The 9846-nt window shown below is 37.3% G+C and overlaps 1 long non-coding RNA gene across 1 annotated transcript; it reads right to left on the bottom strand.

The window, feature by feature from the left end:
* Positions 1-306: 306 nt before the first annotated feature.
* Positions 307-4967, bottom strand: LOC306862871. Its single transcript, XR_013783611.1, has 3 exons — positions 4596-4967; positions 831-1017; positions 307-661 (listed from the first exon to the last, which is right to left on the bottom strand). It is a non-coding gene; the product is annotated as an uncharacterized lncRNA (long non-coding RNA).
* Between the last annotated feature and the right edge of the window lie 4879 nt (positions 4968-9846).

The following is a 9846-nucleotide window of genomic DNA, read 5'->3' as shown; positions in this document are numbered from 1 at the left end:
CCAAGTGTATTTTGAATGCAGCTTCCAAAAGACTAAAAATAGTCAAATAATATTTTCTATATTTGCTACAATCACACCGGCGTGATTAAATCGTTCAGCACTTCATATCATCAGCTGCTATATTAAAACCTGCTGTTTGCTGGCTGGCGCTGGGTGCATGACACCCAGATCTGTTAATTAAGTAAACAGATCTGGGTCAAAAATAATGAGTGCATGGCGCCCCTCACAATAAGTGTACCTTATTGAACCAGAAAAATTATTTTGAAAGATTATAATTTTAAAATGATTTTGAAAATAATAAAAATAATTACTCATTGAGAGGTTTATTAGTGAAGGAATAATTATCATAATTTAATTGTCGTCAAACACACATTATGTAAAATTCGTCTGAGCTGTGAGTTCACAGTAATCTCAGAAAACTTAATCCAGATATTTGAATCAAATCCGCTCACTTGTTTGAAGAACTAAATTAGCCAGAGATCAGTTATCAGGATGAAGAGATGAAAGAGGAGATCTGAACAGACTGTAGTGAGTGATGGAGTCTGTGATCATGATGCTGTTGTCTTCAGCTGCTGCTGTCTCAGGGATGTTGTGTGTTCTTCAGAACATGATGAAGTTTCTCCAGAATTAAAGTTTACAGGCCTGTCTGGATCATGAGAGACTGGAAATCACAAACATACATCAGATTCTCCTCATTGTTCTCAGTCTTTGACACACAATCACACATCTGTAAACTTTCATCTTACAGAAAATCTGATCAATCTGTCTGAATGTGACACTTTAAGACAGGTGTGTGAAGACTAGAATTAACATAATGAACAAACACTTACAGTTTGGTTTTATTTCCTTCATACTGTTACATCGAACAAGTTTCCGTCTGTTTTTCTCTTGTGTTTCACTGGTTTGTGTCTCATTTCTGGACTCCATTTCTCTCTCCCTCCTGTTGTTTTTTTCTTATCTGGTTTCTGATACTCCAGCAGTTTTCTCTCTGTGTTCATTTCTTCACTCCATCTCTATCTGTGAAATCACACAGAAGACATGAAGAGTTTAGTTAAAGCCAGTTTTAGTTCAAGAGCAGGTTCAATATATATCATCATGTGACTAAACCAGTAACAGTCAACAGTAGGATGTAACCATTCACTCAACTCAATGGAATATAATTCATGATACTGATTCACAATACGATTTTCTCATGATTCATTTTTTAACAAAATGAGGTTTATGACAAAAGTGTAATTGTATTATTTCTCAGACAAAATGCTGCTCATTTCTTTGAGAAATTGAAATGTCATAAAATAAAACTAAAGTGAAATATTAAAACAAATCCCAAATCAAATAAAGAAATGTCTTCATATAAACAAACTAAGGCTTTGTCAGTGTGTATTGATTACCATTTGTATAACCACAGTTTTACTCCAAATACCATGGTTAAACTGATTAGTTTAGCAAATATATGGTTAATTTGTGGTTACCATGCTATAACTATACACTGTGTGCATAATTATTAGGCACATTGATATTCTGATCATATTTTTTTCCCAAGTGAACGCCTCACTTCTTTCTGGGACTTTTCCAAACTCCCTTAAAACTGCAGTTGTTAAGCCCCTTCTGAAAAAGCGCAATCTTGATAACACCATGTTGAGCAACTATAGACCCGTATCAAATCTTCCTTTCATAGGTAAGATTATTGAAAAGGTAGTTTTTAATCAGCTGAACAACTACTTAAACTCAAATGGATACCTGGACAATTTTCAATCTGGTTTCCGAGCACATCACAGCACAGAGACAGCACTCATTAAGATAATAAATGATATTCGCGTCAATTCTGATTCTGGCAAAATATCAGTGCTGGTACTACTAGATCTTAGTGCTGCGTTTGACACTGTCCATCATAACATACTTCTAGAGAGACTGGAAAACTGGGTCGGGCTTTCTGGGATGGCACTCAAATGGTTCAGGTCATACTTAGAAGGGAGAGGTTATGTGAGTATAGGAGAGCATAAGTCTAAGTGGACGGCCATGACATGTGGAGTCCCACAAGGCTCAATTCTTGCACCGCTCTTGTTTAACCTGTATATGCTCCCACTAAGTCAGATAATGAGGAAGAACCAAATTGCCTATCACAGCTATGCTGATGATACCCAGATTTACCTAGCCTTATCTCCAAATGACTATAGCCCCATTGACTCCCTCTGCCAATGCATTGATGAAATTAACAGTTGGATGTGCCAGAACTTTCTTCAGTTAAAGAAGGAGAAAACTGAAGTCATTGCATTTGGAAACAAAGATGAAGTTCTCAAGGTGAATGCATACCTTGACTCTAGGGGTCAAACAACGAAAAATCAAGTCAGAAATCTTGGGGTGATTCTGGAGACAGACCTTAGTTTCAGTAGTCATGTCAAAGCAATAACTAAATCAGCATACTATCATCTCAAAAATATTGCAAGAATTAGATGTTTTGTCTCCAATCAAGACTTGGAGAAACTTGTTCATGCCTTTATCACCAGCAGGGTGGATTACTGTAATGGTCTCCTCACCGGCCTTCCCAAGAAGACCATTAGACAACTGCAGCTCATCCAGAACGCTGCTGCCAGGATTCTGACTAGAACCAGAGAATCTGAGCATATCACACCAGTCCTCAGGTCCTTACACTGGCTTCCAGTTACATTTAGGATTGATTTTAAAGTACTTTTACTCGTTTATAAGTCACTCAATGGCCTAGGACCTAAATATATTGCTGATATGCTCACTGAATATAAACCTAACAGACCACTCAGATCATTAGGATCGAGTCAGTTAGAAATACCAAGGGTTCACACAAAACAAGGGGAGTCTGCTTTTAGCTATTATGCGGCCCGCAGCTGGAACCAGCTTCCAGAAGAGATCAGATGTGCTAAAACATTAGCCACATTTAAATCAAGACTCAAAACTCATCTATTTAACTGTGCATTTGTTGAATGAGCACTGTGCTATATGTCCGAACTGACTGCAATGAATTTTATGTATAATCATTTTCTTTAAATTTATTTTAAATCATTTTCTATATCATTTTAAAATTCCTTGTTTTTATTATTCTTATTTCCATGTTTTTATTGATTTTAATGTCTATTTCACTTTCTTTTATGTAAAAGCACTTTGAATTACCACTGTGTATGAAATGTGCTATATAAATAAACTTGCCTTGCCTTGCCTTGCCTTGCCTTGCCAAGCACATTTTACCAATTCCAAACCACATCAATCTCAATAACTATTAAACTTGTATTTAATCATTTATAAGTGATATATAATTGTCCATGAAGGCTGGAAGTGAAAAACCTTATATTCAGGTGTGCAGAATTATTAAGCAGGATTTCACTCAGGTTTCACTCAGACTGAAATGTCAAATTATTAAATACCCATGATAAATATTAAAATGCATTACAGAATCACTAATGCAATACAGAAATTGCAAAGTTAAGGCATGACCATTGGACAGCTGTTTGAAGAATTTATCTTCCAGAATCTGTCAGTAAGTTTTAGGAGCTCATTTTTAGTCAATCCTGAAGACAGACTTTTCAGGATAGGAAATGGAATAAAAATGAGCTCCTAAAACTTACTGACAGATTCTGGAAGATAAATTCTTCAAACAATGGTACAAGAGGATGTGCTTGATGTGCCATAAAGCCTATAAAAAATGAGTCTTCATGTATTTCACAATACTTCAGAATGTTATTCTTATTAAATGAGGGTTATTTTTTAGGATTTTTTTACCCAAGCAAAGTCTCTCAGAACCAAGTCTCGCGTAGCCAGACCTAAAGCTAAAAGTGGAGAGCAGACAGAGTGATGAAGCCAATCAGCGTATGGGGATGGTTAGGAGGCCATGATGGTCAGAGGTCAATGGGGAAATTTTGGCCAGGATGCCGGGGTTACACCCTACACTTTTTCGAAGGACATCCTAGGATTTTTAATGACCACAGAGAGTCAGGACCTCGGTTTAACGTCTCATCCGAAGGACGGTGCTTTTTACAGTACAGTGTCCCCGTCACTATACCGGGGCGTTAGGACCCACACAGACCACAGGGTGAGCACCTCCTGCTGGCCTCACTAACACCTCTTCCAACAGCAACCTAGTTTTCACCGGAGGTCTCCCATCCAGGTACTGACCAGCTCAACCCTGCTTAGCTTCAGCATTCTGTCATTTACACAAGAAGAAGATGAACATTGCATGGTAATCAAAACAATACATATACAATACTTTCTTGCATGCAAAAGATAGAATTTGCTTTCCTTAAATAAATCAGTTAATCATTTCCTTTAGGAATAAAACACATGTCCAGTAAAAATGTATTTCTACATCAATGATGTAAAAGAGATAAAATCATCAAAGTTGTGCTGCCTTAGTTTAGAAGTGCTCCTCTTTCATTTTCATCAAATCTCTAGCCTACCAGACTCTACTTCTTTTTGTTCTTGTTGTTAATAGGCTATAATATAATATAATTACTGTCTTTTGCCATACATACATACTATGTTTTGTATTTTTTGACATTTCTATATCACAGTTAGCTATAGCTTAAATAACAAATCATAAAATGAATAAATATGATTGTTTTGATCACCTTGTGTCGAACTGAAGAGAAGAAACATCCATCACAACTCTGAGATCTCTGCTGATGTTGTGCCGTCTGAGGTTCAGGAGGATTGTTATAAAGTGAGAAGACGAGAAATACATCCGCAGAAGGGCTTAAATTCCGAGAACTGAAAGACTGATTCTCCAAACGCGAGATTCGCTGCGAAAAACATTATACTCTGATATTCTGTGAACAGAAAAGGGCTTCAGTTCTAAGAACAGGACACATACCGAAACGGAAAAGGAAATGGTTTTGATTAAAGTGTATTAAAGCTGGTCATGTGTTGTTTAAGATGCGTTTTAACAACTCTGTGACAACAATGTCGCTGCAGACCAAGCACTTCCTCAGAACACCTGCAGTATGCTCAACTGAAAACCAGTAGATATGAGACCTTACAGTGACTGATACAAAAACAAAAGTCAGATCATGATCAGGACAAGTTGCAGGATCGTCACAGCTAATTGTTTTAGCTTATTGACAATATTGTGAAACCACTATAAAGACTGATTAATATTTGATGGAATTTTCAAACTTTGCATAAACTCATCTAAAACAAATCTTGAACTTAATTATTAGTTAAAATACTTCTAATACCATTAAAAAATAATCACAAAAGATGAAGATATCATTAGATACATGGAACAACCCCAAACCCGCCTGTGCAAAACCCAGACATAAACATCAGAAACTCAGGAGAGGAAATATGATAACTGAACTAGAAACAGCTGTAACCAGTAACCATGGTTACAAACACTTACTTTGTAACCTAGGAATGAACTGAAAAAAATAAATAAAATAAAATATATATATATATATATATATATATATATATATATATATATATATATATATATATATATATATATATATATATATATATATATATATACTGCAGCAGGACAGCGATCCAGAACACACCAGCAAATCCACCTCTGAATGGCTGAAGAAAAACAACATGAAGACTTTGGAGTGGCCTAGTCAAAGTCCTGACCTGAATCCTATTGAGATGCTGTGGCATGACCTTAAAAAGGCGGTTCATGCTGGAAAACCCTCCAATGTGGCTGAATTACAACAATTCTGCAAAGATGAGTGGCCAAAATACCTCCACAGCGCTGTAACAGACTCATTGCACAAACGCTTGATTGCAGTTGTTGCTGCTAAGGGAGATTTTGTTTTCTCTTCATAATAAAAAACTTCATTCAAAATCTGCATGTTGTGTTTACTTGTGTTATCTTTGATTAATATTTAAATTTGTTTGATCATTAAAGTGTGACAAACATGCAAAAAAAAACAATCAGGAAGGGGGCCAACACTTTTTCACACCACTGTATGTAGTATACTTGCTCCTGTTTGCAGTAGTGCTACTGTGCTGATACATTGGGTAATACAGCTGTACTGGGCAAAGCTGGTAAAATGACGCTACTGTTGCATAGAGCTGAATAAAAATAATACATTGATATTTAATATTAATGTTTTCTGTCCAATTTTATTGTGTTACTTTCAATAAAAGTGTGTTTATTTTATTGGCTTGTGTTTTTTTAAATTCAGTGTCGTTAAAATTATTGAGTTAAGCCTTACAAAATTACTTTATATTATTAAATAAAATAAGTAATTACTGCAAAGCATTTTCGGTTTACGTTTTGGCTCAGAATTTTCATTTTAGTATATCCTTAGTTATGTTAGCATTCCGAGCATTTCCTTTCGAAAATGGTCTCTCGCATTGCACTTTAAACACTGTGAGAAGCATATCCAATAGTACCGTGCTATAAGTGCTCCTAAGAATGCTAACGATGAGACCCCGGTTCTGAGGCCGGAGTCTGCATGACTACCTTCTCTACGCACAAGGGGATCAGAGAGATTAAGCGGACAAGAGCCGTTCTTGAAGGGCAGGAACTTCCAGCTCCTGAATTCTAGTGAAGGTAGACAGTGAATACCAGCCAGCTCCTGCACAAATATCACCAACTGAAACTTCACTAGACCAAGCCCAGGAAGGGATCATGCCTCTGATGGAGTGGGCCCTCAATCCAAGAGGACACTGTAAGTCCACCGGGGCATAAGACGGGGCTTTAGCATCTACTATCCAGTGGGATAGTCTCTGCTTCATGTCTGGCAGTCCTTTAGAGCAGCCTCCAAAACAAATAAAGAGTGGCTCTGATTGCATAAAATGGCTAGAGCATTTTACGTTAACTCCAAGGGCCCAAACCAGGCACAGTAAATTTGGACCCTGCTTGTCCTCTGAATTAGGAAGAGCTAGAAGGGTGATGACTTGTGCTCTGAATGTAGCGGAGAGCACCTTGCACGAACACAATGCTCGTTCCCATTATCTCAAGGAACTGAGGTTATGTTGGTAACCAAAGTGTTCCCCGCATCAGGTTTTTTAAATTAATATAACACTCATAGTTGTGTGATTTTCTCATTTGTGATTGGACCATAAGCATGTGGTGATCACACTTGCAGGTGATCAAAAGACTAACATTTAAACCCAACATCCTAATTACATATTTTATCATTATATTTTCACATCTGAACATTCTCCAGGTTCAAATGCAGTGAAGGGTCTTCCCTGCAGGGCGACGGTACAGCCTGGGGCAAGTGGGGCGAATGGAGTGACGAGTGTGGGGGAAAAGGGATTTGTGGGATCAAGACACAGGTAGAAGAGCCACAAGGAAGAGGAGACGACACTGCTCTGAATAACGTGGTTATGTACTGCTGTAGTTAAGGTGATATGATCATAATCAAACACTCAGATTGTCACATAACCTACTGCAGAGCAACTGAATTTGTTTGTTTTTTTCTTCCAGGTGTAAGAGGATGACATTAAAAACAGCAAGAGAATCAAAGGAGTATAATAATTGATCAAACACTATGATGAGCTAACATATTTTTGCAAGAAATAATGCACAGTCAGCTGGTTATTTTCACAAAATTAATCCTAACAGGACAATGAAGGCCCCTCAAAACAGCTGAGGTTGACTGGATCATCCTGTTTATTATTTGAGTTGAAATTATTTTTGTGCCAAATATCAGCATTAAAGACTTTCTAAGAAGCACCTTGTAGTCTTTCATCATTTATCACAGCACTTTACATCAGATGCTTCATTATATTAGTGCATGTGGCAGACATTGCATTGAAGTAATTGTCTTATCCATTCATGCGCTTCCTGAACAGTGAACTCTAAAGGAACACTACATTTATAAGCAATACATGTTACCATTCCAGCTGTTTAAACTGGATGGTCTCCACCCAAACAAACTTGGTGCAAGAGTGCTAAGGGACAACATCTACTTCTCCCTCTTCATCCTTCAGCAGAGTGTGCCAATCCACTCAACCTGAATGGCACACACACCTGAACAGAGTATGAGTGACCACAGGACTTCATATCAGCTTACGAGTCATTATTTGGTTGACACATCCCACGAGGACACTGATAATGCCACACAGCCAAAACAAGCACTGCTTATGGACACCATCCTGGCTGAGCCCTGCCCACAGAGCTCATCACAAACAGACTGTGACGTACCACAACAGCTCCAAGACTCAGCAGCCAAGGAGAACTTTCTGGAAAACAGCCAGGGAAGCCAGAACAACATATCATAGCCACCGGAAACACCAGAGCCAGAGCCACACTCACCAGACACATTACCCCTCTCCAGCGGCGGACTGGCCATCTGGAGCACCGGTAGTTTTCCCAGTGGGCCGCTGTACAATGTGGACCGGCCTTTTGTGTAAATGTATATATTAAAAAAAATGTATTGTAGTAAATGTATGTATATACTTCCATCGGCCCAGACACTTATTTATTTATTTGCCTTTATTTAACCAGGAGAGAACCTCAGTGATTCCAGGAGTGTCCTGGCCAAGATAGGTGGCCCAGTTATACAAATACATGTTTTACAAACAACAGTACATCACAACAATAAAATATTACGGCTTTAGAAGCATTTGCAGATTATTATATCATTTTCTGTTGCACGCAATAGTGTTTTAAAATTACTAAGAGACACCAACTGATTTAGCCGCAGTTTCATTTGAAGAGAGTTCCAGTCTGACGGTGCTGCATATTCAAATGCAGTTTTACCTAAATTAGTTTGAGCTGAAGGTACACAAAGATAATAAAAAGACTGGGAACACAATGAATAGTTAACAACTACTTTTTGTTGAATCAAACAACAGAGATAGGATGGAAAAAAACCCAGAAAAGCTTTTTAAATTAATAAATGCATTTTCCTTCGAACAGCAAGTGAAGACCAGGCAACGCTATTATAGTATTCAATAATGTGTAGAAAATTTACAATCCGTAATAAATCTTATTAATTTAGCGTGCAGCGGCTCAAAAGCTCTTGTCAATGTCAAAATGTTTGAAATAGCCAATCAAAGTGTAGAAGGTGGGATTAAAAAAAGTTTCCCAAAAATAAGAGCTTGAAGAAGGTCCGCACACTCTCAAACATCAAAAAGAATCACAAGCGAGAAGATAACATTTAGAGTAATTTACTGAATAAAAACAAGGCCTTGTTTGAGAGTGTGCGGACCTTCTTCAACCCAGGTGAAAAACAAGTACACTTCCATAATCTACTTAAAGTGCTCTATTTCTGCGCACTAATTTTGTACTTAATATGCTAAAAATGATTCTTTAGTACTTCTTAAGATAAACTTAAGATCATCTAAGTGTACTCAACTGTGCTATTTGGAGACACCATGAATATGAACTAAAATGTGCTTTTAACATGTTATCTCTGCCTTTAAAAAAAATGTATTTAGTTACCACTTGTAGTACACTTGAGTGTTCTAGTGTATGAAAGATGGTTCAAGTGTACTACAAGTGGTGACTAAATAAATTTTTTATCTGTTTCCATGAGTGGAAATGCTAATTTGATGTGTCACGTGATTTATCAAATCTTAATTTGTCATAACCAGATCAATTACACTACTGATAACAGCCCTGTTAGCATGTAATCATGTTTAAAAGAATTCATATGAATATAGTTTGCTATTAATGACCTATGTTAATGCTTATTACATGAATGCATGCATCATTTACTTATGCAACATCTTTAAAGTGGCTGCTTTTACAGTCTAAAGAAAATAAAACCCACAGTAATGTATAAACCGCCAAGTTGCGTGTAATGTAATAATATTTCCTGTCTTTCTGTCTTACAGGATTACTTGCAGGTAAAGCTGTCCTTCTCCATCATCCACATGCACTCACCCCCACACATACAGACATGCCACCTGGATATA

The sequence above is a fragment of the Barbus barbus genome (genome assembly GCF_936440315.1).
Source record: "Barbus barbus genome assembly, chromosome: 43".
NCBI lineage: Eukaryota > Metazoa > Chordata > Actinopteri > Cypriniformes > Cyprinidae > Barbus > Barbus barbus.
This window is presented reverse-complemented; position numbering and strand designations above follow the sequence as displayed.